Source organism: Mustela nigripes, chromosome 7, assembly GCF_022355385.1.
Source record: "Mustela nigripes isolate SB6536 chromosome 7, MUSNIG.SB6536, whole genome shotgun sequence".
Lineage (NCBI taxonomy): Eukaryota > Metazoa > Chordata > Mammalia > Carnivora > Mustelidae > Mustela > Mustela nigripes.
This window is the reverse complement of record NC_081563.1, coordinates 11,796,711-11,824,635: the sequence shown is the minus strand read 5'-3', so window position 1 is coordinate 11,824,635 and position 27,925 is coordinate 11,796,711. Positions and strand designations below refer to the sequence as shown.

Below are 27,925 nucleotides of genomic sequence, written 5' to 3'. Positions count from 1 at the left end.
ATCCTGGGCTATGGCATCTTTCTCCATTGTTAGCCATCATTTGACACTATTTTTCCAGATCCTAGAAATGTGTTGCTCCCTCTTCTCTTTGGGAGGAGATGGGTAGATTCTGTTATGTATCATTTTTTATCCATTGTGGAAGCCAGTATCTGTATTATCCAGATTTGTCACATATGAGAATCTATTCCATATATAACGTTCTTTACTTTCAAAGGCAGGGCTTTTCTCAAATAACTGCAAAGAATCAAATTAGGCCCATGACATTCATATGGGAGAAGAACCAGAGACATTTGCTGCTTTATTAATATGTTTATAAATTGCTGGGGCAATCACTAAAGAAAAGCAAGACGGGATTGAACGGCTCACTCATTCAACTGGCATTCACTGAGGACTGGGTTTTCATGTACTGGGTCTTCTTCAAAGCACTGGAAAGATATAAAAAACAATAAACACCCATGCTGGTTTCAAAGAGTTCATTGTCTAGGCAGGAGGCACCTATAATCGATGTGCATTATTTGCAGATTTCATGTTTGTGACTTGGCCCACTCACTGAAATGTATTTGTAACCTCAAAATCAATACTCTGGGTGATTTTCCAATGTGTCATTTTCCACTGTGCACCAAGCAGTGAGAAACTCAAGTCGCCAACACATATGTTCCTAGCGGAGGTCGACTGAAGCAAAATTGTCTTCCCATTTCAGCTGTCATACTGTGACCACGTGCCCTTTCCATGGTCCTTTCTTATTTGTGTGCTTTCTGTTGGTGATTGCACGTTTAAAATTGCCCCCATGCACGGTGCCCCAAAGTGTGCAGAGGGATGGTGTGTCTTACGGAGAAAATGCACGTTAGACAAGCTTCATTCAAGCACGAGCTACAGTGTTGTTGGCTGTGAGTTCAATGTTAATGAATCAAGCCATACAAGGTGCACATTAAATAAGGTATTTTCAACAGAAACACACACAAGACACAGCCTGGTGAGTGCGATGGTGAAGGTATGAATGCAAATCTACAGAAGCACACCAGAAAGAAGTATGGGCTCCACCCAGAAGAGATGAAGGAGGAGTTATAGAGGGGTTGCTTATGAGTTGGGATTTTTAAAAAATGTATAAAATAAGTAGAAACTCAATGAATGAACCAAGATGGAAGGTTATTCAAGGCAGATTGGAGCCACATGCAAAGCAAGGGAAATCTGGAAGAGCCTGACATGCTCCAGGATTGAAAAAGTGATTAAAATCAGATACTTCAAGCCACGGGCTCCAAATCATCCACATGCAGAATTTGCAGGCATGACCAAATTTCTCTACACAGTTTGGACTGTGATTTTTTGCGATGAGGAAGTGTACAGAATGTCAGCTGTGAAAATTGGCTCAATATTCATAATCAAATCTATTATGCTCCCTCTGACGCCGGGGCCATGTTTCCGTAGAAACCCCTCGTTACATAAAGGAACCCTGGCCTGTAATTGGCAAGAACATCCACTACCTTCGGAAGCCATTATAGTAAAGCAGGAGGGAAAGCAAGCCCTGTGTAATTCCTGCCGGAGGAAAGTAAACCAGGAGGACAAAGATCAAGATTCCTGGGGCGCCTGGGTGGTTCAGTCAGATGAACATCTGACTCTTGATGGCAGCTCGGGTCATGATCTCAGGGTCGTGGGATAGAGCATGGGGCTTTGCGCTCAGTGGGAAGTCTGCTTGGGATTCTCTCTCTCCCTCTGCCCTCCCCCCCCCTTCAGGCTCTCTAACCAAACAGCTAAATAAATTACTGAATAACTAAATAAATGAAATCTATAAAATAAAATAAAATAAAATAAAATAAAATAAAATAAAATAAAGCAGAAAGCTCTGGAGGATTTCCTGACACGGGATCATTCTGCCATCACTTCACCTCCTCATCCATGAATCAGCCCCCTAACCAGCTTAGCCGCAATTGACTCTGATTGTAGCCAGCATTAATCAAGACACCAGGAGGTAATGGACACACACACACATGCACACACACTCGCATGCACACACAATTACTCTTCCCACCACAGCTGCAAAGCAGTTATATTTGCCTTCACATCAACCTCCTGAGGTAGGTTTTATGACCTCCGTTTTACAGAAGAGAAAACCCAAACTCCGAGGTAACTTAAGTGCACACAGCCCGTGAGTGGCACAACCAGGATTTATGCTCGGCTTTGATTTCAAATCGAGTGGAAGTTTCAGCCATGTCTCAGAGAAGTTTCCTTGTCCTCAGGAAACTCGTGTACATGGTGACTCAGAGGGGTAAGTGGCTCAGACAGTTAATTTCATGAGATTTCAGAGTCAAGAAGCATAAGCCCAGATGCCACCACTGGCCACAGACATCATGAGCCTAAGAACTAGTGGGCCTTGAGAGCTGGAGATGGGAAAAGGAATCATCCTAGGTGTACAAGGAAGCAAAGCTTCAGAAGCAGAAACGATCCTTTGGAGGAAGGGGTTGCTCTGAGAAACGAAAAAAAAAAAACAAACTAATTAGTCCAGAATTTAGAGGGAATGTTCCCCCAGGCCTGGACTGGATCTCAGTGAGACCAGTCCTTGTGACTAGAAGATGCTCACCTTCCATGACCCTGCCTTTCCACTCAGTAAATATTAGTGGGCACCGAGTTTGTGTCAAGTATTGTTCTCCGCACTAGGGATGCTTTAGAGAATGCGTTTTCAAATGTGACAGAGTCGAACCTGGTCCTGGGGGGCAGCCCACAGCCCCCCCCCACCCCCCAGTGATGATATTTTTCACCTGACCATCCTCATTGCTGCCCTTTCTTTCTCCACCCAATCCCCAGGTGCACTTGACCTCTCAGATTCTGTAGTTGACACTCTGATCGAGACTACCCAGTTGCCTGAAGCTGCCATGGTCAAGGGCAGCCTTCTTGGGCCGGTACCCTGGTTCTTCATTCTCAGCCACTTCGTGCTGTCCCCCGGGCCCTGCAGCCATACCGACCCCCTTCCCACCGGGACCTCTCTTTTGTCCCTCTACCTGGAGTGTCCTTGACTCCATTTCTTGCCAATTAAAGACTAACTCATCCCTCAGGGTTCAGCTTAAAAGAATCTGCTTTCCATTTCCCCCAGTCTCAATGAATTCCTTCTTGGCCTGGGCCCATACAGCAAATGCCCCTATTTTCTCCTGCTTTCTTTTCTGCTTTGTCATAAACCAGGATTGGCAATCTGTCTGAATCCTCCTCAGGGCCAGGGACCTGTGTCTTTATGCCATCATTTAGCACAGTGCCTGGCCCTGCATCAAAGCTTGAGAAATCTCTTTTAAAAAAATAAATACATGAAGAAGATGCCCTTGAAACTAGAGCAGTTCAATTTAAAGTTAATTTAATTAAGACATTAAGGTTTATTTTAGCAAACTTATACTGTGAATGAAAATTTAATCTCAACCTTCCTGCCCCTTCAATGACAGTTTAATTTCACTATAATCTTTATTATAGTAACCTCTAGACCTGTTATTAGTATTACTAATGAAGTTGAAAGACCATTTCGTCTGATTATTGTGTCTTAGGAAACACTTAATTATTAAATTCCACACTGATAATTAGAAACCCTGTTATTTCATAATGGGCTAGGCAATGCTCTACAGGTATCCGTCAATTACAGAAACAGAAGCCATCTTTTAAGTGTGTGGAAGTGAAGTCTCATACATCAAATAGTCTCTTATCACCAACCTAAGCTGTATTATTATTAGGGACAGACCACGTAAAGTAAGGAGTATTCCTGTGGTCTGAAATGATAGTGTTGTATGGGGTGCATGGCATCTGTGGCTGCCTCATCTTTGTCCTGTCCAGAGCCTGGCCAGGTCCAAGGTGGAGAGAATAAGCCAGAAGTTTGGGTGTGTGTATGTATGGGCAGGCACTAAGAAGGGTCTTCTAATAGAGACACCCCAAGTTAAAATGGATTTTCTTTGCAGAGATTGACAACCGGGCCTGGGCCAGACATGAGGGGTCTTGACTCCCAAATGAAGAAGGGGCAAGTATTCGTTCTAAGGACACTTCCAACCAGGAGACTAACTAGACTCCTAGTTATTGTTAGTCATTCTAACTAGACTGTGCCCTCCTGGGCCTTCCCTGAATTCTTACCAAAACCCAGCGCTGGAGCCATGCTAGGCAGCTTTTCAGAGTCTGAAGGAGGCAGGGATGACATCAGCTGAAGCATGGGGATCTCGGAAAGGAGATGGCATTGACCAAAGTCTCCTGAAGCCCTCCACACTCTGGGACCTGGGACGCCTTATGCTCCCACCCACACACCCCCTGACACTGACCCGGTTCCCTTCACAGGGCGAGGCCCATTGTATGGGCTTCCAGAAATGTTTCACGATGCTCTGGCTGACTGGGAAAGGAAGTAGGAGAAGGCAGCCCCCCGGCCCCCCAAGAAGAGCTCTGACTCACAACCTGTTTGGCACCCTGCACCTCTCGGGTTTCCTGAATCTCTCTCTAATGCAGAAAGCCATCATGGCAGATGCTTTAAAACAATGATCACGACAGTGACACTCCCGAATCTCCCACACTTCCCTGGCATCACAGAATTTTTTCAAGTGTTTTTGCAGGCTTACTCTTTAGAGCAGTTAACGTTATTTGGATTGGAGCATTTGAAAGACTTTTTTGGTGGTCCCATCAGATCCCTGCAGCCCCCAAAGCTAGGAATCTGTTCAAAGTATGAACACGCAAGGACAGGGAGGAAGGCGGCTTCACAACCCAAAGTAACGAGAGAGGGTGGGAAGTGGTTAGGGCGGTCTGGCGGGGGCACGAACACTAAACTGAGGGTGGCCCGCGCGTCTTGGGGTGGACTGCAAGGCCCTTCGCCGGTTTCCTTGGAGCGCATACTGGGTATGAAGGAATTCCGTGTGTAGAAGCAGCAAGGGCTGGTCCCGGCTTGCTCGCGGAGGCCAATGCCCAGTGGCCAAGGCCGAAAGGAGGCCGGGGCTACCGTGTGCGCAGGCGGCCAGCACCACTCCCGGGGGCGCGGAAGGGGTCGCCGCGCGCGTGTGGGGCTAGGCGGGCGCCGGCGCGGGTGGGGAGCCCCGGGGGCCGGGGCGGGCCGGGGCGGGGCGGGGCGGCCGCAGCGGGCCGGGCTGGGGGCGGGCCGGGGCGGGGCGGGGCGGGCCGGGGCGGGGCTCCGGGGCCGTCTCGCAGGCTGCGGCGGCCGCAGGAGAGGCGTCCACAGCGGCGGCAGCTGGGGCAGCGGCGGACGCGCGGCCGAGCAGGGCGGCGGCGACCCCGGGTGAGCGCAGCGCGGACGCGGCGGGGGCGCGGCGGGGAGCGCGGGTGGGGATCGGCAGGGAAGGGGGCTCGGGAGGCGCCGCCGAGAGCCGTGCCATCCTTCCCCAGCTCCCGATGCCCCGGCAGCCTTCAAGGGAGGGAGGGACAGAGAGCGGAGGACCCAGTCCTTCAGTCCTAATTCTGCGATCGCCGTCCAGATGTCCGTCTGTGCGCCGGTTGCCCCGATCCCCAGGTCTGCTTCCCGATTGGGTTACAGGTCATCCCCGTCACCCCTCAGCCACTCGGTCGTCCGCCCCCCCCCCCACTCCCGGTTTCTCCGCCCCCAGCCAGGTATCTTCAGCTCCAAAGCCATTCTTCCAGGACACCCCAACCTTCTGCTTCCCCCTTCCCACCACCAGAGGCCCAGGCTCCCCGCCTCTCTCTACAGCGCCAGAGCAAGGATGACCGCCACCCCTCTGCCCCCAGTGCCTGCACACCTGGACCCTTCTGCGGCCACCTGCCCTAGATGTTCTTAGCCAGTCAGCGCACTGCTGTGTCTAGGACCCGGGCCTCCTGGCCCTATCACCTTCCTCCTCCTGAGAATCCCAGTCTGGCAAAAGGGACTTTACAGATCTTGCGCTCTGGGAACAATTTGACCCACTTCCCAAAAGGCTGGTCCCAGGCCAGCCGTGCTATTTGGTGGAGACACCTGTCTTGCCTGCCAGCCAAAAGACTAAGAAGCCTCTGTCAAAATGAGCCAGTGGGTTCCCGGATCCTCCTTCAAGCTGTCCTGACTTGCTGGCCAGTGTTCCCAGGGACCAGAACGAAAACATTTGTCATTTAAGACCTCCGGGGGTATTTGCTGAGTCCACCCCCAGATCCTAGGAATTCCCCCAGCCACTGTGTTGGGTGTGTGGAGTCGTGCAGTGACAGGCCACCCTCCAGGGCCTGGTCTCCTCACCCATGTCCTTGTTTCCCTGCTTGTGCCCCAGGGACTCCAGGGGCAGGTGTTTGGGACCTCGGTCGCCCCACAGCTCTGTGGCCCTCCTGCTTTACTCTGTTGGAAACTTTTCCCGTCTTTCACTATCTCCGTCCCTCTGGATAGGGCCTGGGCCATCTGCATTGCATTGAGTCCCCAGGGCACAGCAAGCTGGGCTGGGACCGGGAAAGGCTGGGCCCTGTGCTGCAATGAAGGGCCAGCAGGAGGAGGGTGGCTGCGAGCCAGGTCAGGCTGCGTATCTGGGCCTGGGGACTCTGGCCTTGGGGTGGGTCTGGGCTTTCACTGAGCCCCGAGTGGGGTCCCAGGCTCGCTTGGCTGTGATGAGAGGAGGCAGAGCAGGGGCTGTTTTTCCTGCGTGCTTCTGACTGTCTTGTGTTGCTATGGTGACAGTTTTGCCTCTCTTCTTCCTTCTGACTCTTCTGGGAGCTGGTTTTTATTGGTCTGTTGTCCTGTCTTTTATGACTCTAATTTCTCCTTTCTACTTGCTCTGAAATAAACAGTCATAAACATGGGCACTGGGCCCAGGCTGGGGGCTGGCAGAACTTCACCTCCTTCTGGCCCCGGGCTCCTGCGAGGGGAGAGAGGTGGGGACGGACCTGCCCACACTGCCTCCTGCCCCCAGCTTTGGGAAGCGGGCAGCGCCTCCGTCTCAGGCACACCATGCCTCCCATCCTGCCTCCATGCTAATAATAGACTCCATGTGTAGTGAAGGAGCTCACTGATGTTCGTGACAGCCCTGTGGGCTCGGGGCTGTCCCCACTTCACAGATGACAAAACCAAGCTCAGAGTGAGCCATCTCCCTCAGGTCTGGATTTAGCCTGTAGTCAGAGCTCCGTTTTTGTTCAACGAATGGAACAGTGATGGAGCTGACCCCAAAGGCCTATGTCCCTGACCTCCTACCCTGTAGGCTTCCTGGTCTTGCTCCTCCCGGGACAATAGGGCCCCCTAAACCCCATGTTCTGGGGGTGCCACTGACTCCCACAGTGGCAAGCTGCCAGGGAAATGCCTGTCAGGTCTTTGGTGCACCCTCGACCCCAACTGTTGGAGACCCAAGTTGAGAGGAGAGAGAAGCCACTTGTCACTTCCTGTTTTTTTACTCAGCACCCAGAAGCATTCAGTTTGCTTTTGCTCTCAGGGCCTAGATGCAACTGGTAAGTCAGGGGCACTGAGAGCCAAGTTAACCCCCACCCCCACCCCCAGCCCAGCCAGCCCAGAGTGAGGAGTTCAGAGTTGGCCAGGGCTATAGGTCACCGACTGTCAGCTGTCAGTGACACTCTCCAGAGAAGCTGCCCCCCTCTTCCCTTTTATTTTCACTTTTTTGCATACTTTCTTCTTTCCCACTGCCCTGCCCCCACCCCCACCCCAGCTTTGCCTATCTATGCTCCAGGCTTGGTAGCATGAAAAGACTAGGGAATCAGCAGCTTCATTGTCAAATGTTGGCCCTGGAGAAGTCGATTCAGTCCTATGGGCCTCAGTTTACAGTCTTTAAAATGGGTTTGACAGCATCTGTTCCAATAGCCGTGTTTGCTTGTTCCTGAAGGATGGCAAGGAGTAGCCTGTAGGGGGTGTTTTGAAGGGTTGAAGTCCTGAAGCACCTATAATGCTCTCATCCCTTTGGGAAATCTCACTGTTGAAGAAGAGACCCTGAACTGTTGCCTGGAGATGGAAAGCTGGTCTAGGAATCATTAAGCCGTGATATCTCAGGGTTGGGAGGCATCGTCCGAAGTCATCTTGTCCAGCCTTGATGTTGAATTCACCTTTCATCCACTTGACCTTCAACGAGCATCTACTCTGAGCCAAATAAAGTTTTGGGAACTGCACATTTAAAACCCTGTCCATTATTCCTCTTCTCAAAGAATGAAGTCAGACATAGATAGAGATCCTTATGATTCGTCAGAGGGGTGTCGCGTTGAAGGAAAGTCAGGGAGAGGTGGGGCCTCAGACAACTTGGCTAGGTCAGGCATTAATGTTGAATCAGGCATCTTGTGCTTGGTGGCTACAATTTAGTTGTCTTACCACTGCCCACTTGGGGAGCCCGAGTCCACCCTGCGTGGCGATGGGGTGATTGTTCCAGTGCCCCTCCCTTGGCTGGTGAGCAGGAACAGCAGAGGCCCACGGCCGGGAGCCAGCCCTGCCTTGCTGAGTTTCGACTCTTCAACCCATGGTATCCTCTGGTTCCTACTTCATCCTGCTTATAATCCTTTCTCAGAGGCTGCATGATTTACCTGACAGTGCAGAATGGTGATGGGAAAGAAGTAGATTTTGGAGTCAGCTATGAATTCAGACTCTGCTACTGCTGTGTCCCAGATGTGGGATCCTGCAGTACTGTCTAACCCCTCCGAGCCTCAGTTTTTGTATCTGTAAAATAGTAATACTGATACTTGCCTTCTAGGAAGGAAATAATCTCATGTCTTTATGGCATCTGGCATGGTGCCCACCTCACAGTAGACTTGCTCTTATTTACTCTCATTGATTAGAAAAGAGTTCTCAGTTACTGGGCCTCTGGGTCCTCTTAGAACGGAGGTGGGGAGCTCTTTGGACTGATTCTGGCCTTTGGAGATCTATTCATTATCTGGAAAGGTTAAAAATCGCCCATGTTCCAGTTCCTCAACTGCTGGTCAGTCTGCGAGATATCTCTCGACAGATAAACTATGCTCCAAACACGGTGAGTTTATGCAAATCACCAACTTTGTTTTCTCAAAGAGGAATGAATTTGAAATGGCCAAAAGGACACTCTGAGCTCAAGAATATGCTACTATCCGTGAGAATACTGTAATTTGCTTCTTTGCCTTTGTATTGTCAGATCCAAAAAGTCATTGTCCAGACCAGTGTCAGGGAACTTATCGCCTGTATGTTCTAGGCCATTTATGGTTTCAGATCTTACTTGCAAGGTTTTAATCTACTTCATGTTCATTTTCATGTACGGTGCAAAGTCATGGTCTGGTTTCATTCTTTTGCATGTGGCTGTCCAGTTTTCCCAACACCATTTGTTGAAGAGCCTGCCCTTTCCCCATTGTGTACTCTTGGCTCCTTTGTCAGTGAACACTTGAAAATGAATGTTTCATATGTTTTATACTGGGGTGTTTAGCTTCTTTTTTTTTTTTTTTAAGTTATCATGTTACATTGTAATATTTACCGTGTTACATTGTAACATGTGCCATGCTACACTGTAACGTGAACCATGTTACATTTTTCTCAAATCATCACCAGAACTCTGTGAGGTTAGTATTCTTGTCCCCTTTTCTATAGTTAGGGAAAGCGGGAAAGGCAAGGTAACTGGCAGAGTCTATCAGCTAGTAAGGGAGAGGGCCAGAATTTAAAACTGCGGCCTGCTTGCACTTTCCGCCATAGTATACAGTCTTGTCATTTCCTTGGCTGGTTGGTGTGTCAGTGACCTAAAATAATTCTGTTTGGAGGAGGAGAGCAGATTTCAACGGGAGTGGAACTGGTCAGTAACTCAGACTCGTAGTAAATATTTAGAGACCTTTAATAAGGATTTTGCTCTCAGTGTAGCATTAATGAAGCTTTGTGTGGTTGGCTGAGGCCTCATTCCTAGAAGTGATGAATGGAAGAGTCTGAAATGTCTGAGTTAAGAGAAAATGTTCGATGATGCTAGAAGTAGCTTCCTTTGCTCAAGAATGGATTGCTGGTCTGTCATTGAAATAAACTGAACTGATTTTATAACTGAACATACGAACGGAAAGCATGACAGGTACGTCCCAGGAATATATAGGGACCAAAGCAGCAAGGTCAGGAAATGTGGGGGGGTGGCTTTTAAAAGGGAGGGTGGTTTGGATGCAGGCATCATAACCCATGTCTAGGAAGATGGAGGTACTGAAAAGCGATTGAAAAATTGCTCACTCCTGGCCTTTCTCAGGTAATTTAGAAGCCTGATTTCCCTGGTTAGGAAGCCATTGTCCCAATGAATCCAAGTGCTGAAAATGGGTGCCCTGTTCGCCCAGCAACGGGCTTCCTGGGTCCAGCTTAGTGCTGCAGACAGATGTGTTTCTATTTGCAATTATCTCAGGGCCTGAGTCTGGTGTCTGCTTATTTAATGACTTCACTTTCTAATAAAAATTCTGTATGGTGTGGATAATTAGATCTTTAAAATGAAACTGGGGAAATGGTCTGCCCCCAAAGAATTGCAGTTTTATGGTGGATCAAGCATTAAAATGAGATCATTCATTCATTTAACAAATAGGTATGGGGTAAGCTCTTGCCCTGTGCTGTGCTAGGTAGGGTACAGTGATCAAGAGGGCATCATCCCTGCCCGCAGCTGGCTGTCATTTCAGGCGAGGCAGAGGAGAAGCCGCGTACCTAAGTGGATCCTTGTCGTTTGTCCTATAGAATGCCGTGTGCCAGAAAAAGAGGGAAATGTAATCATTTTGACTCTTGCTGCAACACAGTGAGAATTATTATTGTGTTATTTGTGGAGCCCCTGAATTACACCTGACACGTTGCAGGGAGAGGGCGAAAACGCGTGGCTGGGGCAGCTGATGACCCGGGCGTGGCTCTCAGCCCTGCTCCTCGCTGCCTGGGTCAGTTTCTCTGTCAGTGAAATGGGAAAGGTTGGATTTGAGGGCTTAAAAGAGTCCTTCGGCATCAACCCTGATGATTCTAATACACCCGGGACCCCCTTTTCCTGAGTGACAGGGGAAGGGGCAAACCTGGCAGCCTTAGTCAGGGGGGCCGCCAAGGCCAAGCTGGGGATGGGGGGAGCCAAGGGCATTTTCAAATAATTTTCTCAAAGAGCAGAGAAACCTTGCTCTCCTTCTCAGAAAAGGAATCCGCCATTCTGACTGACCATCAGATAAATGAGTGGAAGTCAAGGCCAATGACAACAGGGAGAGACAAAAGGAATGCAGGAGCTCTAGCTCAGCAGAGGCGGGGAGGAGTCACCAGCTTACTCCCACTTCCCAGGGTCTCTGCTGACATGGAGATGGGGGCTTGGCTTCACAGATGTCTTGGCTACCACAAATGCTTTAAGTTAATGTCCTTTAAAAAAAAATAATTTGGTTTGATAATCCCTGAGCTTTAGAATAAATGAAAATGCACAATCATTTTAGGATTGTGAGGAACAATGATGAACTCCCAACTCCCTCAGCACAGCATCAAGTCCCATCTTTCCCACTGACAACCAAACACAGGCCCTTCCAGAAGCAACCACGGGACTAGGTCCCAGTTTCCTAGACTAGGGTGGCAGTGTGCTGGGGCTGGGAGGTGAGCAACTTCTCATCTGTCTGAGGCTTATGGTCCTCTCGGTCCAACATGGGCCCTCGCACCTTCCGAGGCATGGAAATTATTGTCCACAGCAATTATGAGCATTTCGGATCACTTTTAGCCGTCTTCTGAAGAACTTTTGAAACGGATATCCCCATTCTGGATGGGGAAACAGAAATGCAGGGGTGTTAAGGAGCTTTGCATAAAGTCACCTCGTTAAGGAAGGTTGTGGGCTGATGCCCGAAGCCACATCTGTGTGCCTGCAAAGCCTGGTCTCTCTGTCTCCGTCACCCACACGAGAGATGAGAGCCGTGCGTGTGTGAGGAGGGCGCAATTAATAAGCATGGGTCTTGGCTAAAATCCTCATCTCAAAGAGCTAGATGTGCTTCCTTACCTTGAAATTGAAAAGACGAAGAAGGAGGGGGGAGGAGGGGGAGGAGGAGGAGGAGAAGAAGAAAATAGAACTGTATTTTCAGGCTTCCCTGGGACCGTATCTCTGCATCAGACCGATGTCAGACCGATGCCCTTGGCTGGTGTCCTTTGCTCAGCCCGCTTCATCAGAGAACGCCAGCCAGCAGGAATGAGCTGAGCCTCTGGTGTGTGCGGCATATGGCCTTGCTGAGCTGTGGAACCCACCCAGTTGAGGCAGGCTGTGCAGAACTTATTTTTCAGACCTCTCCCTGCGACAGCTGGAGGTCACGGGAACACGAGAGAACTGCGGGCTCAGTTGCAGAATGACGGACTTGCCTGTCCTCAAAACTGGAACGACACCTTTGGTCTACTTCCTCTATTGTACAAAAACCGAAGTTAAGAGAAAGAGACAGATAGATTGAGGAGCCAGTATCAAAGGCTTTTCCAGGGCTAGCACAAGAATTCAGCTTCACGAAAGCTGCAACAGGGCTACAGCTCTTTGAGAGGTCTGGGGGTGAGACGTGCATGTAGAAGTTCTGGGAGAATATCCTAGGGCTACAGAGAGAGCAAGCAAACCTGGGTTGAAATCCTGGCTCTTCCCCTTGGCAAATCCCTCAGGCTTGCTGAGGTTTGTAATTTATGAGATGAAGTTAATGATACTTGTCTCTCAGGAATATTGTAAAGGACAAATCAATTAAACCTATCTCAGTCTCCCTTTTGTGCCTGCTTGTCGAAGAAAATTTTTGAGAATTTTTTGCTACTTCCTTTAGGGGCCTCTTTATTTGTTGTTTGGGGTAGAAAATGACCTGGGGCTTCTCTTTGCCTTTAGAGATACATTCCTGAATTGCCCCCGACAAATCCCCCGAATCCACTCCTCTGGGTTGATGCTTCTAGCTGGGAGCCTTCATTTTATACTTGAATTGAAGCTGGCTGTAGTGTTTGCTGGAGTGTAGTATAAGGGTTGTGCTGACTCTGTAAGTCACCCTAAGTCTTTTTCTTACTGTGCGTGCGTGTGTGTGTGTGTGTGTGTGTGTGTGTGTGTGTTTTCTTTCTGGAGTGTTGAGGTTTCAAATCTGGGCCCATGAGTGTCTTAGACAGAAAAATGAGTTTATAAGCTGTTTTCTGACATTCCCCTTTTCGCAAGTCCAAAATCCAAAATCATCTGAAAAGTTAAAGTTTTATCTCTCCTAGCTCGTTTGGAAGCAAAAGCTGGCCTGATCGTACCTGAGACTATGGATGGCTTTTATTTATACCGCTCTAGGTGGGTAAGCTTTCATCAGATGGATGAGTGTCCCCCACCCTACCCAGGGTATACGTAATACATGCTCTATATTATTGTTTTAAAATCTGAAAGATTCTGAATTTAGAAGTACATGTAGGGAAGAGATTTCAAAGAAGGGTTCGTGGGCTTCTTCTTCAAAAGCCCATAAGAACACACAGCATCCCTTGGGTTGGGGGCTTGGGAAGATATGAGTGGGCCCTTGAGCATCCTACTTTTGGTACCAGTTGGTATGGGGACTTGGTTCATTCATTCCTCATCAGAAGTCTTAACGCATATTGTCTATGGGATAGGTATTACATGCTATATTCATACAATAAAGGAAGCTAGAGAAAATAAAGTGTTGACAAAATCATAAGGAAGAGGAAATATATTTATAGTTCTGTACTGCAATTGTTAAAAAAGAAAAAAAATCCAAGTATAAGGGACCTGCATGGTTCCAACCTGTGTTATTCAAGGATCCACTGTAATAGGGAAAAAATATTAAACGACCATCCTTGGCACGGACCCAAAACAACAACAGCAACAGCAACAACAACAACAAAGCCTTTTAAAGCAGCAGTTCCAAAGTTTCATGGAGACAAAGTGATTTTTTAGAAAATTCCATAGAACTAAAAATAAGCTGGGAATTTTTGGTCTGGTGTGGCTTCTAGTCCAATGTCATCATTGGCCTGTGGAGGAAGGTAGAAGGGAATTTTTAAATCTTACTCATCATTTTAGCCACGTGAGGAGGAACCAGGTCCTGAAGAGTGAACCAGGGGAAGTGAAAGCGGCCAGCCGAGCGTGAGAAGGTCTTGCTTCTTATCTCGGGTCTGCTCTTGACTTGGCTGTTCAGCTTGGGCTGTTGCTTCCCTTCTCCGGGCCCTAGGAACTTGGTTTCTAAGTCAATTAAGTCTTTCTCCCTCTCTGAGAGGTTGGGAGTGGAGGTGGGGGCCCCAAGAGAGTGAAAAGAGCTCAGCAGCTGGCTTGCTGGCCGTGTTCTGGTAGCTTCCATCCAGCCTCCATGCGGACCAGAGAGGGAGGCCACGAGGCTTCCCCACACTCTGCATAGGTTTCCTCAGGCTGTTCCTTCTCACAGCCCTGACCTTCTGATTCCTCGGGACTGGTTTGTGTGGGATCCCCTTGGGGTCTAGGCCCTGCACCGTCACCCAGCAAGGACTCAGTGACACTCCCGCAAACATTGCTGGTGACCGGGTCCCTGCTGGAGGTGGCCTTCCCCGCAGCTTCTCTCTTGCCTAGGGTAGTGGTTGAGGCCACTCAGCGTTGCTGAGAAGTCAGGAAGGAGCATGAAAGTTCCCTCTTGTAGACCTTGGGACCAGGAAGCTCTGCCCAGGGAAATGGAAGAGTGTACCTTCACGAGTTAAGCATGGCTTATAGAAGCTGTAGGGAAAGGGCTTTGGGGATGAATCTCATTCTCTCTCTCTCTCTCTCTCTCTCTCCTTCTTTATTTCTTTGCCTTTTAAGTTTACACTTCAGGTATCATCATTCTGGCTTTTGCCAGGGTGAACATTTCACCTGTCTTCCCGGATCTAACTGTGGAAGTTAGATCGGGCCTAACTTCCAGTAGATCGGCCTCTCCCTGAGGACCCACCCTGGCCATCTCACCTCCTGGTAACTCATGTTAGGAACCAGGGGCCTGACTGTGGACAGGGGTTTTCCACAGTGGAGAAGTGACCTCCAATTTTAGGATCCTGTTGCTTTTCTGTTCGCAGAGACTGTGAGAGCCACTGGGGAGCAGGAAAGAGCATAGACACCAGGGCACGCTGAGGTGGGGGTATTTCTGGGAATGGCTGGTGCTTATAAGTTAGAGAGGCCTGGACTCGTGTGTGTGTGTGTGTGTGTGTGTGTGTGTGTGTGTGTGCATGCACTTCCAATGCACATGTTAGGGAGCCCTTTCAGATTCTGGGAGGCGCTGCCAAGACCTGAGCCCTGCTAGGTGTACTCTGAACAAGGCCCACCTCGATCTGAGCCCTGGTTTCTCTGTAGCTCAATGGGGGACTGACCACTGAAGTGCTTCTTCAGGGCTAAGGAACCTTTTATGTTTCAAGGACCAGTGACCCCTGCGCTCGGCAATTCTGGGCTTCCCTGTCAGGAAGCCACTACATTATGTTTCTTAGGGGGAAATAGCTCATCCTTTTGCTTGGGAAACACAGACCTCTGTCAAATCTTATTCTAGACATCCTTGAAAATACTCAAATCCTTTGAACTTATTACTTTAAAAATAAAATAAATGAAAGAAAACCCGAATATAAGGTTTCAAAGGTAAAGGACGAGGAAATTACTCAGTTTTGTTTAACAGCCAGTTGGAGGACATAGGAAAAGATGATGAAGGAGAAAGGCAAGAGAAGGGAAAAGAGAAACCCAGAAGGAAAACTGTGGCAGCTGCCTCTATCCCAGGAACCGTGGTACTCGGGTCCTCTCGTGCAAGCTAAGTGGAGTTGGGAGCCTGGAGGGGAGAGCGCAGAAGGAACCGAAGTAGGAAGCGAGGGATCCTGGCTCAGTTTAGCTTCCTAAGCTTCCAAGGAGCCCGAAGACCTAGCAGGATATGGAAGGAGCAGGACCTGGGGAGTCCCCGGGGAACTGAGGTCTGCCCTGACTCACTCACTTTCTGCACTCCTCTTCCCTCTCTGGATCCCGGTCACTGACTAATAAGTGAGTTTCACTAGATGAAGAGTAGAGCAGTTCCTGGGGTCGAAGAGGGAATCCTGGCCCCCGACTCTGGGCCCAAGGCTCTCCGGGAAAGGGAGAAGGAAAGCCTGGCTCCGGTCTGCAGTGGTGGCGTCCCTCCCCAGAGGGTCCATCCACATGCGGGCGTTCCTCCCTCGTGCCTGAGAGCAAGCCTGTAAGCTCGTGCTGGTGCTCGAGTGAATGAAGTGTTCCCTGCACGTTTCCTATTTCGACTTCCTTTCAAAGCACTGTGTCAAGATGCTATCTCCTCCTCCCTTTTTGACGTCATTCACTCGCTAACCTGCTAGCGAGGCTGTGGGTTGTACAAATTTATCTGCTCAACCTCAGGTTCAGGAAATACTCTGAGTAGCTCATAGAAACAGAAATAGCGATGGTGTTTTTGATATTTTATGGTATATGCGCATGAATTATTTTTATGACCCAGGGCCAGCAGGGCCCCTCGTTTTTCAAAGCCCACTCAAATGTTCAGTTATATTAGTACCAACGAGTTATGCTCTTCCGTGCACAAGGAGCACCTCTTAAATTCTATTTTACTAGGCTGCCTAGGTGCATTTCTCACCCTATAGACAACCTTGCAAGGCAGATCTGTTGATTTCTCTTTTGAAGATAAAGGCAAGGATGTCAAGAGAATTTTACAAACTTGCTTTGAGACATAGGACTGAAAATGGGGCCCAAGGATTTTGACTCCAAACTGCCCGGCTCTCAAAATCCCACACTTACCCACACCACATAGTTCACTGCTTCCAGGCCACAATCTTATTTTTTAGGAAAATACGATTTTTTTCTCCCCCTGCCATGACTCTCCTTAAGCCTCAGAAAATACAATCTGAGTTGGAGTGCGCTGCCTTTTTCCAGAATGGAGTCCCATGGCTCTCCCTGCTGTAATGTAAGCTTCATGCAGTCACTGTATTTCCATATAACAAACTTTGACTATGTACTTCCAAAGTAGCAGACACTCCTCTAGAAGCTTTTCTGTGTCATTTAGTAGGAAAAGATGTGGCCTTTATCTTACAGAGGGCAAAATTCAGACTCAGATGCCATGATGTACACAAAGGCAAATAGCATATAAAAAGGGGATGGTTCACTTTGTGAATGAACAATTTAGAATGTAATTCTAGAGCGCGCTTGGGATTTTGCTTCTGGCCTGGGACCAAGGCATCCCTTGTGAAACTGTGAGATCAAGTTCAGCTGACCCACCCTGCTCACACCCGCTTTGTGCCTGGCTTCCTCAGTCTCCGTCGGCTGCGGTTGGAACCTAGTTTGGTGGTTGTGGAGAAAGGCAGGGTTCCTCTTGTCTTTCCCCATCTTGCGTTAGCCTGCACCGTCCCTAGCTCATTTCAGTTAGTCTGAACTCCTATTTCAGTTTCATTGCTCATCATAGACTTGCCAACATTAAGCATTAGTGTCATATTACAGAGGAGAAAGCGGTAACATGATTTACCCAAGATCACATGTGGGCTTGGCCTTCTTTTTCCAAAATGATTTTTTAAAAATTTTTATTTAAATTCAATTAGCTGGGGTGCCTGGGTGGCTCAGGGGGTTAAGCCTCTGACTTTGGCTTAGGTCACGGTCCCAGGGTCCTGGGATCAAGCCCCATGTCGGACTCTCTGCTCAGCAGGGAGCCTGCTTCCTCCTCTCTCTCTGCCTACTTGTCAACTCTGTATGTCAAATAAATAATTAAAATCTTTAAATTCAATTAGCTGACATACAGTACATCATTAGTCTCAGATGTTTGATAATTTATCAGTTGCAGATGACCCCCAGTGCCCATCACATCACGTGCCTTCCTTAAGGCCCATCCCCCAGCTACCCCATCCCCCCCCACCCCCTCTCCAGCAACCTTCAGTTTGTTTCCCAGAGTCAAGAGTCTCTCATAGTTTGTCTCCCTCTGTGATTTCTTCCCATTCAGTTTTCTCTCCCTCACCCTGCGATCCTCTGCGCTGTTTCTTACACCTTGAGTGGCCTCAATCTCATCTGAGATGCATTTTACTTACCCAAAAGATCCTTTGAGGGCGCCTGGGTGGCTCTGTCGGTTAAGCATCTGTCTTCAGCTCAGGTGGTGATCCCAGGGTTCTGGGATTGAATCCCATATAAGACTCCCTGCTCAGCAGGGAGCCTGCTCTTTTCTCTCCCTTTGCCCCTCCCCTGCTTGTGCTCTCTCACACTCACTTTCTCTCTCTCAAATAAATAAATAAAATCTTAAAAAAAAAAAAAAAAAAGGATTCATTGAGTTTTTGTTCTGGTACTACCGTCTCCTGGATATATCCCCCAACTCTTGCCAAATCCATCCGTCCATCCGCCCATCCATCCATCCATCCATCCATCCACTTACTCAACAAATATTTATCAGGCATTCACAGTGAGCTGGGCATTTCTCCTCGGTGTCAACGTCTGGAGATTCAGCAGTGAATCAGGCAAAAAAGCTCCTTGCCCCCATGAAACTATTCCACTGGGGAAAGATGCACCATAAACATGCGAACAAGTAAAATGCGTGTTATGTTAGATGTCCCGTGTCCCATGCATAAGACTGAAGCAGAGAAGGTGGGCAGAGTGAGGGTGAGTGGGGGGAGGGTTGCTACTTGACGTTGGGTGGTCACAGACGTCCCCGCAAAAGGTGAGGATGAAGGAAGGTCTGCGGGAAGTGAGAGAATGAGCCGTGCACCTGGCTAGGGAAGACATGGTCCAGAAAGAGGGTAGGCAGGATAGGTGTACCCAGCCCGTTGAAGGACCAACTGGGAGACCAAGGGTTGTCGTTGAGTTGACAGGTGGGCAGGGGTAAACAGAGGTGTTGGGATGACAGTCTAGGGCTGGCCTGTGATTTTCTTTCCTTTTTATCCCCTAAGATTCTATTTATTTATCTGACAGAGAGAGACACAGTGAGAGAGGGAACACAAGCAGGGGGGAGTGGGGGAAGGAGAAGCTGGCTTCCCGCTGTGCAGGGAGCCCAGTGCGAGGCCTGGTCCCAGGACCCTCGATCATGACCTGAGCAGAAGGCAGATGCTTAACAACTGAGCTACCCAGGCACCCTGGCCTGTGATTTCAGTCACCCCGTGTTTTTCCCTCCGACTGAAAGCCTTCACTGTAATTTTTAGGGTCACCTTTTCCACTGCTCTGCGCGCATACTGGTCTGTGCAGCCCGGAGGGAAGGCCTCTTACATCCTTGGTTTTCACATCCCCAGTCCCCGGCTCAGGCCTAGGGGAGAGGAAGCGTGCAGCGTGTAGAAGTCCACTCCTTTTCTTTTGCTTCTTTTTGGAAGTCCAAGTGTTCTCATTAAAGACTATTTGTGATTCTTTTGATAAAAAATGGTTATTTTGAAGGAATGCCACTTCTAAACTCCAATTAGCCACTTCCTTCTTGGACAGCCATCAAAGGGATGGACTCCCTGGGGAGAGAACAAGGTGCCAAGAAAAAGCTGGAAGCGAAAGTTGCAGAGAGGAGGGTGTTCCCTGGAGTCCAGAGGAAGAGGGCCTCACCCGAAATCCCCAGGGAAGGAGCAGGATGGCCCAGTTCCCTGCTGGGTACTGGTGTTTACAGAAAGTGACCACAGGCTGGAACCAGGAGGCTCTCGAGAAACCCTCAAAGAAGGTCAGGAGACCAGCAAGGACTTTCCACTCACTGCTTCTCAGAGGATAGCTGGGGAGGGGGCCCCCAGGGACCTGGAAAGCCTTGTCTCTGGAGACCTTTCTGGAAAGAAAAGAACACTTTCCCTGCTCGGGACTTTCCCCTCACAGAGCGGAACTCTGGTCTCTGAGAGGCTTGGGCTGCTTCTGAGGTGGGGCAGGAACATGTGAAATGCAGATGGGCTAAGACAGGAGGGCCGGGCAGAAGCATGTGGCCTTTGGTGACTCGTCACTTGCGAGACCGCCCGTGGCTATCAGCTCCCACCTTCTTTTCTGCTTCCAGTCAGAATCGTGCACCCTCAGGATAAAGGGGACATAGTGCAATGGTCCAACTCAGAGACCTTGATGCAAGTAGCTCAGTAGGGTCAAAGCCAGAGGGTCTGGGGGAGTGCGGACTGAAGCCAGACGTCCTGAAGTCGGTGGGAAGCTATTAAGGCATCTCAACAAGGCAGTGGTGACACGGGACTTTCAACCAGAGGGACTTGTGTGTCCAAGTGTGTATGACATTCTTCCAAAACTGTGGAGCGTTCATCGGTGAGAGTTGGGGAGGACAGTAATTCCTTCATAGCTGGCGTGTCAGGTGGTGGCTTTGTTTAGAAGGAATAAAGTAGGAAAATGAAAAGTTTGGCTTGTCATGACTCAACAGGTTTTTGTTTGTTTGTTTGGTTGGGTTTTTTTTTTTTAGAATGAACCATGTACAGGCACCTTGCTAGGGGATTGTCTGTCTAGACCCCCATGCCCTCACGGAGTCTCCGTTCTGTAGGGGTTTCTAGAAGCACTGTTCTCCAGGGCACTTGAGATAAGATCTCTTGAATGCTCTGGCTTTTTTTTTTTTTTTTTTTTTAAGATTTTATTTATTCCTTTGACAGAGACAGATCAGAAGTAGGCAGAGAGGAAGGCAGAGAGAGGAGGAAGCAGGCTCCCTGCCGAGCAGAGAGCCCGATGCGGGACTCGATCCCAGGACCCTGAGATCATGACCTGAGCCGAAGGCAGAGGCTTAACCCAGTGAGCCACCCAGGCGCCCCGAATGCTCTGGCTTTTAATGCATGTTGCAAATCTTTAAAAGTGGGGGAATACACATTCACGGTACCTGACACGTGAAGAACAGAGAGCGAGTTGTCTCGGCGCCAATGACCTTTTTAAAACAAGTCACGGCCTCGCCTGGCCCTTCTCTCCCCCCCCGTCGGTGGACTTGGCCTTCTCTCCTTGCAGCCCTCCCTCTCGGGGATCGGATGAACATAACAAACTTTGAAAACAAGTCAAAAGCTCTCTACAGTTCGCCAGGTGTTACTCACCTGCCTGAGAGGGACCTCCGTTAACAACGTAGCACCTGTGAGAGGTTTGGACGAAACCTAACGTGTGTTCGCAACCCAGTCGTTAGAAACTTTGCTTCTCTGGTGTCTCGGACCGCCTGTATGGGCTTTCCTCCAGCTTTCACAATGGCTTTTCCTGACTTCGTGCTAGTGCCCGGTTTGTGCAGTTTGGTGCAAAATTTTAAAAACATTCACGTGTATATGTGTACCTGAGGGCTGTGGGGCTGATTGTATTTTTGGTGGCTATTACACTAAAGAAAGAAGGCGGCCAGGATGCTCGCTCAGGATCTGAAAAGCCTGGGCTGCCTTATGAAAATAGCATCTGTGGGTAGAGAGCGGGGAGGCGGGTGTCAGAAGTCAGCCTCGCTTGGGTCAGGGTAGGAAACCCATAGTGTGAATGAAAAGCAGCATCGCAGGGTGCCAACTCTCTCAGACCCCCAAATAGAGCTTTTGAAAGCTGAGCTTTCTGGTGAAAAGATCCGCTGTTGCCGAATGCCTTCCATATATGTCAGTAAGCTGGGACAGAGAGTGTAAAGCCTGCCTGAAATCTGTCTAAATCAGTAATGAAGGTCACTCACCCACTCCTGGAGGAAGGAGCTTTTTTTTTTTTTTTTAAAGTGAAAATACAAGAGAAAGAAGAAAAATAAAGAAGAGACCGAGAACAATTGGTTTGGATTTAAAACAATAGGAATAAGAAAATTGGAATTAGTCACCCCAAACAGATCCGGTGAGCCTCGGTCCTGAATCACGACCTCCCTGACAAGGTTTTAAGGTCAGGGCTTCTTTATGGTCTTATTTCCTGCTAAAGTGACACACTGTTCCCAGCACTGGCTTCAGGCATGTGCTGGGCATCCTGGGGATACGTGACACGGAGCTGTTTCAGAGCTACTGCGGGGCGACTCTGCAAACTTGGGAAGCCTTGCTGTGGCCAGAGAATAGCCACTGTCCCTGAGATGTTTCAGTGAGACCATGTGGAGCCCCTCTAGCCGTGGGGCAGGAGAGCTGAGGCCAGTCCCCCGACCCCCTGCCCGCTCAGTGCAACGCAGATGGAGGTTCAACCCTCTGGTTCTGTGTTTGTCTTACTGTAGGTCTCTTGTTCTTTGGCTGTGTCATCCCTGATCTCAGGAAATGGCCCAGAGACCAGGGAAACCTGTGTGGTTTGCTACCGTTTCGATCAGTCTGCAGTTTGCAAGGAAATTTTTACACTGAAAATGTGTCATTCCTGTTTTTAATCACACTGGGCTATGATCAGGATTTTGTTTCTAGTATCTTTATCTCTTTGCTGTTTGATTCTGGGCCATCACTTTTTTGTTTGTTTGTTTGTTTGTTTTGTTTTAATTTAACTTAATTTTTTTCAGTGTTCCAAAATTCACTTTTTATGCACCATACCAGTGTTCCACACAATATGTGCCCTCCATAATCCCCACCACCAGGCTCACCCAACCTCCCACCCCTCTCCCCTCCAAAACCCTCAGTTTGTTTCTCAGAGTCCACAGTCTCTCGTGCTTCATCTCCCCCTCTGATTTCCCCCAACTCACTCCTCCTCTCCATCTCCCAATGTCCTCCGTGTTATTCCTTATGCTCCACAAGTAAGTGAAACCATATAATAACTCTCTCTGCTTGACTTATTTCACTCAGCATAATCTCCTCCAGTCCTGTCCATGTTGCTACAGAAGTTGGGTATTCATCTTTTTTGATGGAGGCATAATACTCCATTGTATATATGGACCACATCTTCCTTATCCATTTGTCTGTTGAAGGGCATCTTGGTTCTTTCAACAGTTTGGTGACTTGTGGCCATGGCTACTATGAACACTGGGATACAGATGACCCTTCTTTTCACTACATCTGTATCTTTGGGGTAAATACCCAGTAGTGCAATTGCAGGGTCATAAGGTAGCTTTATTTTTAATTTCTTAAGGAATCTCTACACTGTTTTCCAAAGTGGCTGCACCAACTTGCATTCCCACCCACAGGGTAAGAGGGCTCCCCTTTCTCCACATCCTCTCCAACACACATTGTTTACTGTCTTGTTAATTTTGGCCATTCAAACTGGTGTATGGTGGTATCTCAATGTGGTTTTGATTTGAATCTCCCTGATGGCTAATGATGATGAACACTTTTTCATGTGTCTGTTAGCCATTTGTATGTGTTCTTTGGAGAAGTGTCTGTTCATGTCTTCTGTCCATTTTTGACGTGATTAGCTGTTTTATGTGTTGAGTTTGAGGAGTTCTTTATAGATCTTGGATATCAGCCCTTTGTCAGTAGTGTCATTTGCGAATATCTTCTCCCATTCCGTGGGTTGCCTCTTTGTTTTGTTGACTGTTTCCTTTGCTGTGCAGAAGCTTTTGATCTTGATGAAGTCCCAAAAGTTCGTTTTTACTTTTGTTTCCTTTACCTTTGGAGACATATCTTGAAAGAAGTTACTGTGGCCGATGTCAAAGAGGTTACTGCCTATGTTCTCCTGAAGGATTATGATAGATCCCTGCCTCATGTTGAAGTCTTTCATCCATTTCAAGTTTATTTTTGTGTGTAAGAGAATGGTCGAGTTTCATTCTTCTACATGTAGCTGTCCAATTTTCCCAGCACCATTTATTGAAGAGACTGTCTTTATTCCAGCGTTAATTTTTTTTTCCTGCTTTGTCAAAGATTATTTGACCATAGAGTTGAGGGTCCGTATCTGGGCTCTCTACTCTGTTGCACTGGTCTATGTGTCTGTTTTTGTGCTAGTACCATGCTGTCTTGGTGATCACAGCTTTGTAGCAAAGGTTGAAATCAGGCAACGTGATGACCCCAGTTTTGTTTTTCTTTCAACATTTCCCTAGCAATTCAGGGTCTCTTCTGGTTCCATACAAACTTTAGGATTGTTTGTTCCAGCTCTTTACAAAATGTCTGTGGAATTTTGATTGGGATTCCATCGAAAGTATAGATTGCTCTAGGCAGTATAGACATTTTAACAATGTTTATTCTTCTGATCTACGAGCATGGAATTGTCTTCCATCTTTTTGTGTCTTCTTCAGTTTCTTTCCTGAGTGTTCAGTGCTTCCTCGAGTACAGATCCTTTACCTCTTTGGTTAGGTTTATTCCCAGGTATCTTAGGGTTCTTGGTGATATAGTAAATGGAATCAAATGGAATCAAATCTCTAATTTCCCTTTCTATATTTTCATTATTAGAGTATAAGAAAGCAAATAATTTCTGTACATTGATTTTGTATCCTGCCACATTCCTGAATTGCTGTATGAGTTCTAGAAGTTTGGGGGTCTTTTGGGTTTTCCATATAAAGTATCACATCATCTGCAAAGAGAAAGAGTTTGACTTCTTTGCCAATTTGGATACCTTTTATTTCTTTTTCTTGTCTGATAGCTATTGCTAGGACTTCTAGTACTATGTTGAACAAGAGTGGTGAGAGTTGGCATCCTTGTTGTGTTCCTGATCTCAAAGGGAAGGCTGTCAGCCTTCATCATCCAATTGAGGATGATATTCACTGTGGGTTTTTCATAGATAGATTTTATGAAATTGAGGAATGTTCCCTCTATCCCTATACTTTGAATCGTTTTAATCAGGAATGGATGCTGTATCTTGTCAAATGTTTTTTCTGCGTCAATTGAGAGTACCATGTGTTTCTTCTCTCTTCTCTTATTGATTTGTTCTATCACATTGATTGATTTGTGAATATTGAGCCATAATTGTAACCCATGGATGAATCCCACCTGATAATGGTGGATAATCTTTTTAATGTACTATTGGATCCTATTAGCTAGGATCTTGTTGAGAATCTTGGTATCCATATTCATGAGGGATATTGGTCTGAAATTCTCCTTGTTAGTGGGGTCTTTGTCTGGTTTGGGAATCAAGGTAATGCTGGCTTCGTAAAAAGAGTTTGGGAGTTTTCCTTCCATTTCTATTTTTTCAAACACCTTGAGGAGAATAGGTGTTATTTCTTCTTTGAATGTTTGGTAGAATTCTCCAAGGAATCCATCAGGTCCTGGGCTCTTGTTTCTTGGGAGACTTTTGATCACTGCTTCAATCACGTTACTAGATATTGGTCTACTCAGGTTGTCAATTTTTTCCTGATTCAGTTTTTGGAAGTTTATAGGTTTCCAGGAATGCATCCATTTCATCTAGGTTGCTTAACTTATCAGCATATAACTGTTGATAATAATTTCTGATTATTGTTTCTATTCCCTTGGTATTAGTCGTGATCTCTCCCTTTTCATTCATAATTTTATTAATTTGGGTCCTTTCTTTTTTCCTTTGGATTATTTTGGCCAATGGCTTATCAATCTTATTGATTCTTTCAAAAAACCAGCTTCTAGTTTCATTGATGTGTTCTACTGTATCTCCAGTTTCTATCTATCTGCTCTAATCTTGGTTATTTCCCTTCTTGTGTGGGGTTGGCTTAATTTGTTGTTGATTATCCAGTTATTTAAGGTATAAAGAGAGCTGGTGAATTCTGGATTTTTCAGTTTTGTTTGAGGGAGGCTTGGATGGTTATTACTTCCCCCTTAGGGGACTCCCTTTGCCATAACCCATAAGTTTTGGACTGAAGTGTCTTCATTCTCATTGGTTTCCATGAATTGTTTAAGTTCTTCCATGATTTCCTGGTTGATCCAAAAGTTCTTAAGCAGGGTGGTCTTTAGCTTCCAAGTGTTTTTAATAACCACTCTTATGTCTTAAGGACTTCATCCAGAAAATGAACATAAATTCATTTTTTTGCTGTCCTCAACCTACTACCTGTGAATATGAAATGATTTTATATGTGATAATGTGGTGTATTCATCAGCTTTGCTGTGGTAAGAAATAGCCCCACATTTCAGTGGTTGTAGCAACAAACATCTTTCTTATGTCCCATGTTGGGGGCTGTAGATTGCCTTCTGTGATATAACTCTACATTTCCTATTCTGGGACTTTGGCTGAAGGGACAGGTGACTTCTGGGAGTGTGCTGTGCTCATGACAGAAGGAAGAGAGTGAGAAAAGTGACAGAAACTTGAAATGCTTCCTGAAACTTCTGCGTTATTATACTTATATTCTACTTGCTAAACAGGACAAATGGCCAGGTCCTCTATCAATGGAGCTCCCCCTTCCATGGGCAGGGAGATCAGACATGCAAGCCACATGGCAGCCAGACGGGCAATATAATCTTTTTATGGTTGAGAAGACAGTGTAGCTTAACCCATACCTCATAAACCTGTGGGACAAGATGGGCTTGTTAGGTTCTTAGTAAAATCATAATGACCTGCTAGTTTATGTTGATATTTTAGTTAACTGAAATATGCTGACTTAGCCAACATTTGATTGCACTAGAAGATCGATGCTCTTGGATGGAGGAGATTTGATGCGGTTTACCCCCAATATGCTGAGGGTAAAACTTAGCACCGAGCCTGGAAAACAGTAGATAACAGAATATACTAGGTGTTCTGAATAACTGTATGAGATCACAGCTGCTCTAATTCTCTGGGAACTCAAAAGCCAAATATAATTAAGGTTTCTACAGTCTATTTAAGAGGAGAAAACTTGGCAAAGCATAGACTTCAACTGTATAGTAGATAAATAAGGTTATCAGTATATTTCTTAAATTCTGAAGCCTTTTTCTTCTTTTATGTTGAAACTCATGTCATTATATCAAAGAACTCTGGTACAAACATAACTCAAGGTCCCCAGCCCTGTCGAGGATCTCTGTCCTCATCAGGGGCAACAATAACAGTGCGATTGACCATTGTTGTGTCTTTCTCTGGGGCTTTCCAGAGCTCATATTATTCTCCCTAACTTTTGTTGTTGTTCCTAACCTGCCTCCCTGGTAGTTTCTTACATTTAGAGAAAAGAAAACCAAGCTGCCAGGATGCAAGGGCAGGGCCAAAGGCAGGTAGTGGGCATGGGCCCTGCTCCACTCCCCAGCTGTGTGGTCTTGGGCTAGTTACTCAAATTCTCTGTGTTTCATTGTTCCTATCTGCAAAGTATGGATCATACTAGTATCTTCCTCCTAGGCTGTTGTGAGGAGATGACGGGATGATACATGGGAAGGGTTTGGAACCATGTTTAGCATCAGTAGTGCTCAGGATACCCACAATCCATCCCGTCCAGCCTCGGCACTGAAGGGAGAGCCAGAGAAGAAGTAAAGTCTTGGATTGCGGCTGGGAGATGGGACCCCATGGACTGAGGGACTGAGATGAGTAGTAAGGAAGGGAGGGCCCTGCAGCCAATGTGGCCATGCTCCTGTCTGGAACAGTCTCGTAACAAGATGCGGAGACTGGAAAACTCCTCAGAAACCAGACCAAGGGCCTTGGTCCCCATTGTCCCTTGAGCCTCTTAGACAGGGGGCCTATGAGACTTCCTGTTAGGGCAGGACTTCTAGTCAGTCAGGCTGCGGGCCTCATATTTCTGTGATGGTGACTCAGGCAAGAGATTTCCAAAGCAACGCTCAGCTGAGACACAACGGACTGTGCAGGGATGTTGTTCATTTTTGTCTTGGGCCTCACGTGATGGCCTGGGTCAAGCAGTCACCACCTGTCTGTCAAAGGTGTGGGACCTCTGCATGTGACGTGTGGGCGACTCTGGAAGCATGCTCAGAGCTGGTTGGAGGTGAGAGCGTTCCAGAAGAAGGGCAGGCCTGTGCCCCTCCACCCAGATGCCCCATACAGCAGGGGGCACCTCCCATGCATATAAGATCCTCTAGGGGGTCCTTCCAAGCCCTCACCAGCTCTTTTCTTCTAAGACCTTGAGTAGACAAGGATCTAAGAGGCCAGTGTGTACCATATTGTGAACTTGAAAACCACGATATGTCATTCTGCTCGTTCGTCTGTCATTCAGAGTCACCTTTCTTCTTAACGGCATTGAATTTAAATAACTCCATCCAGAGCACCCAGAAATTTCAAAATCTATTTCAACCTCTAACTCTCTTGTCACCAAGATTAACAGGTATTATTAGCAAAAGGAAACAGCTCATTTGGAATGCTGTGTTTTTGAAATAATGGAAAATGTAGGCCTTATTTACATTTTAATCATTTTCCCCTTTCGCTGGCATTAGGTGGGCAGGACGTTTTGCTCTGAGATGTGTCATTCGGGGGTCCCTGGACACTGCTTTCCAGGTTGAGTCCCATCTCCGTTGTCTCCCTGACTGGGCACAAGCTCTAGAAATGGCACCTTATTATTTAAGCCCGTTTTATCGAAGAGGGAACTA

At 47.4% G+C, this 27,925-nt stretch overlaps 1 protein-coding gene across 2 annotated transcripts in view; it reads left to right on the top strand.

Moving 5' to 3' along the window:
- Positions 1-5,130: 5,130 nt before the first annotated feature.
- The window catches only part of CYRIA (CYFIP related Rac1 interactor A), a 104,860-nt gene continuing 82,065 nt past the window's right edge, over positions 5,131-27,925 (top strand). For both annotated transcript variants that reach the window (XM_059405177.1, XM_059405176.1), the window contains exon 1: positions 5,131-5,236. The gene's annotated coding sequence lies outside the window, so the exon portion shown is untranslated. The remainder of the gene's footprint in view (positions 5,237-27,925) is intronic.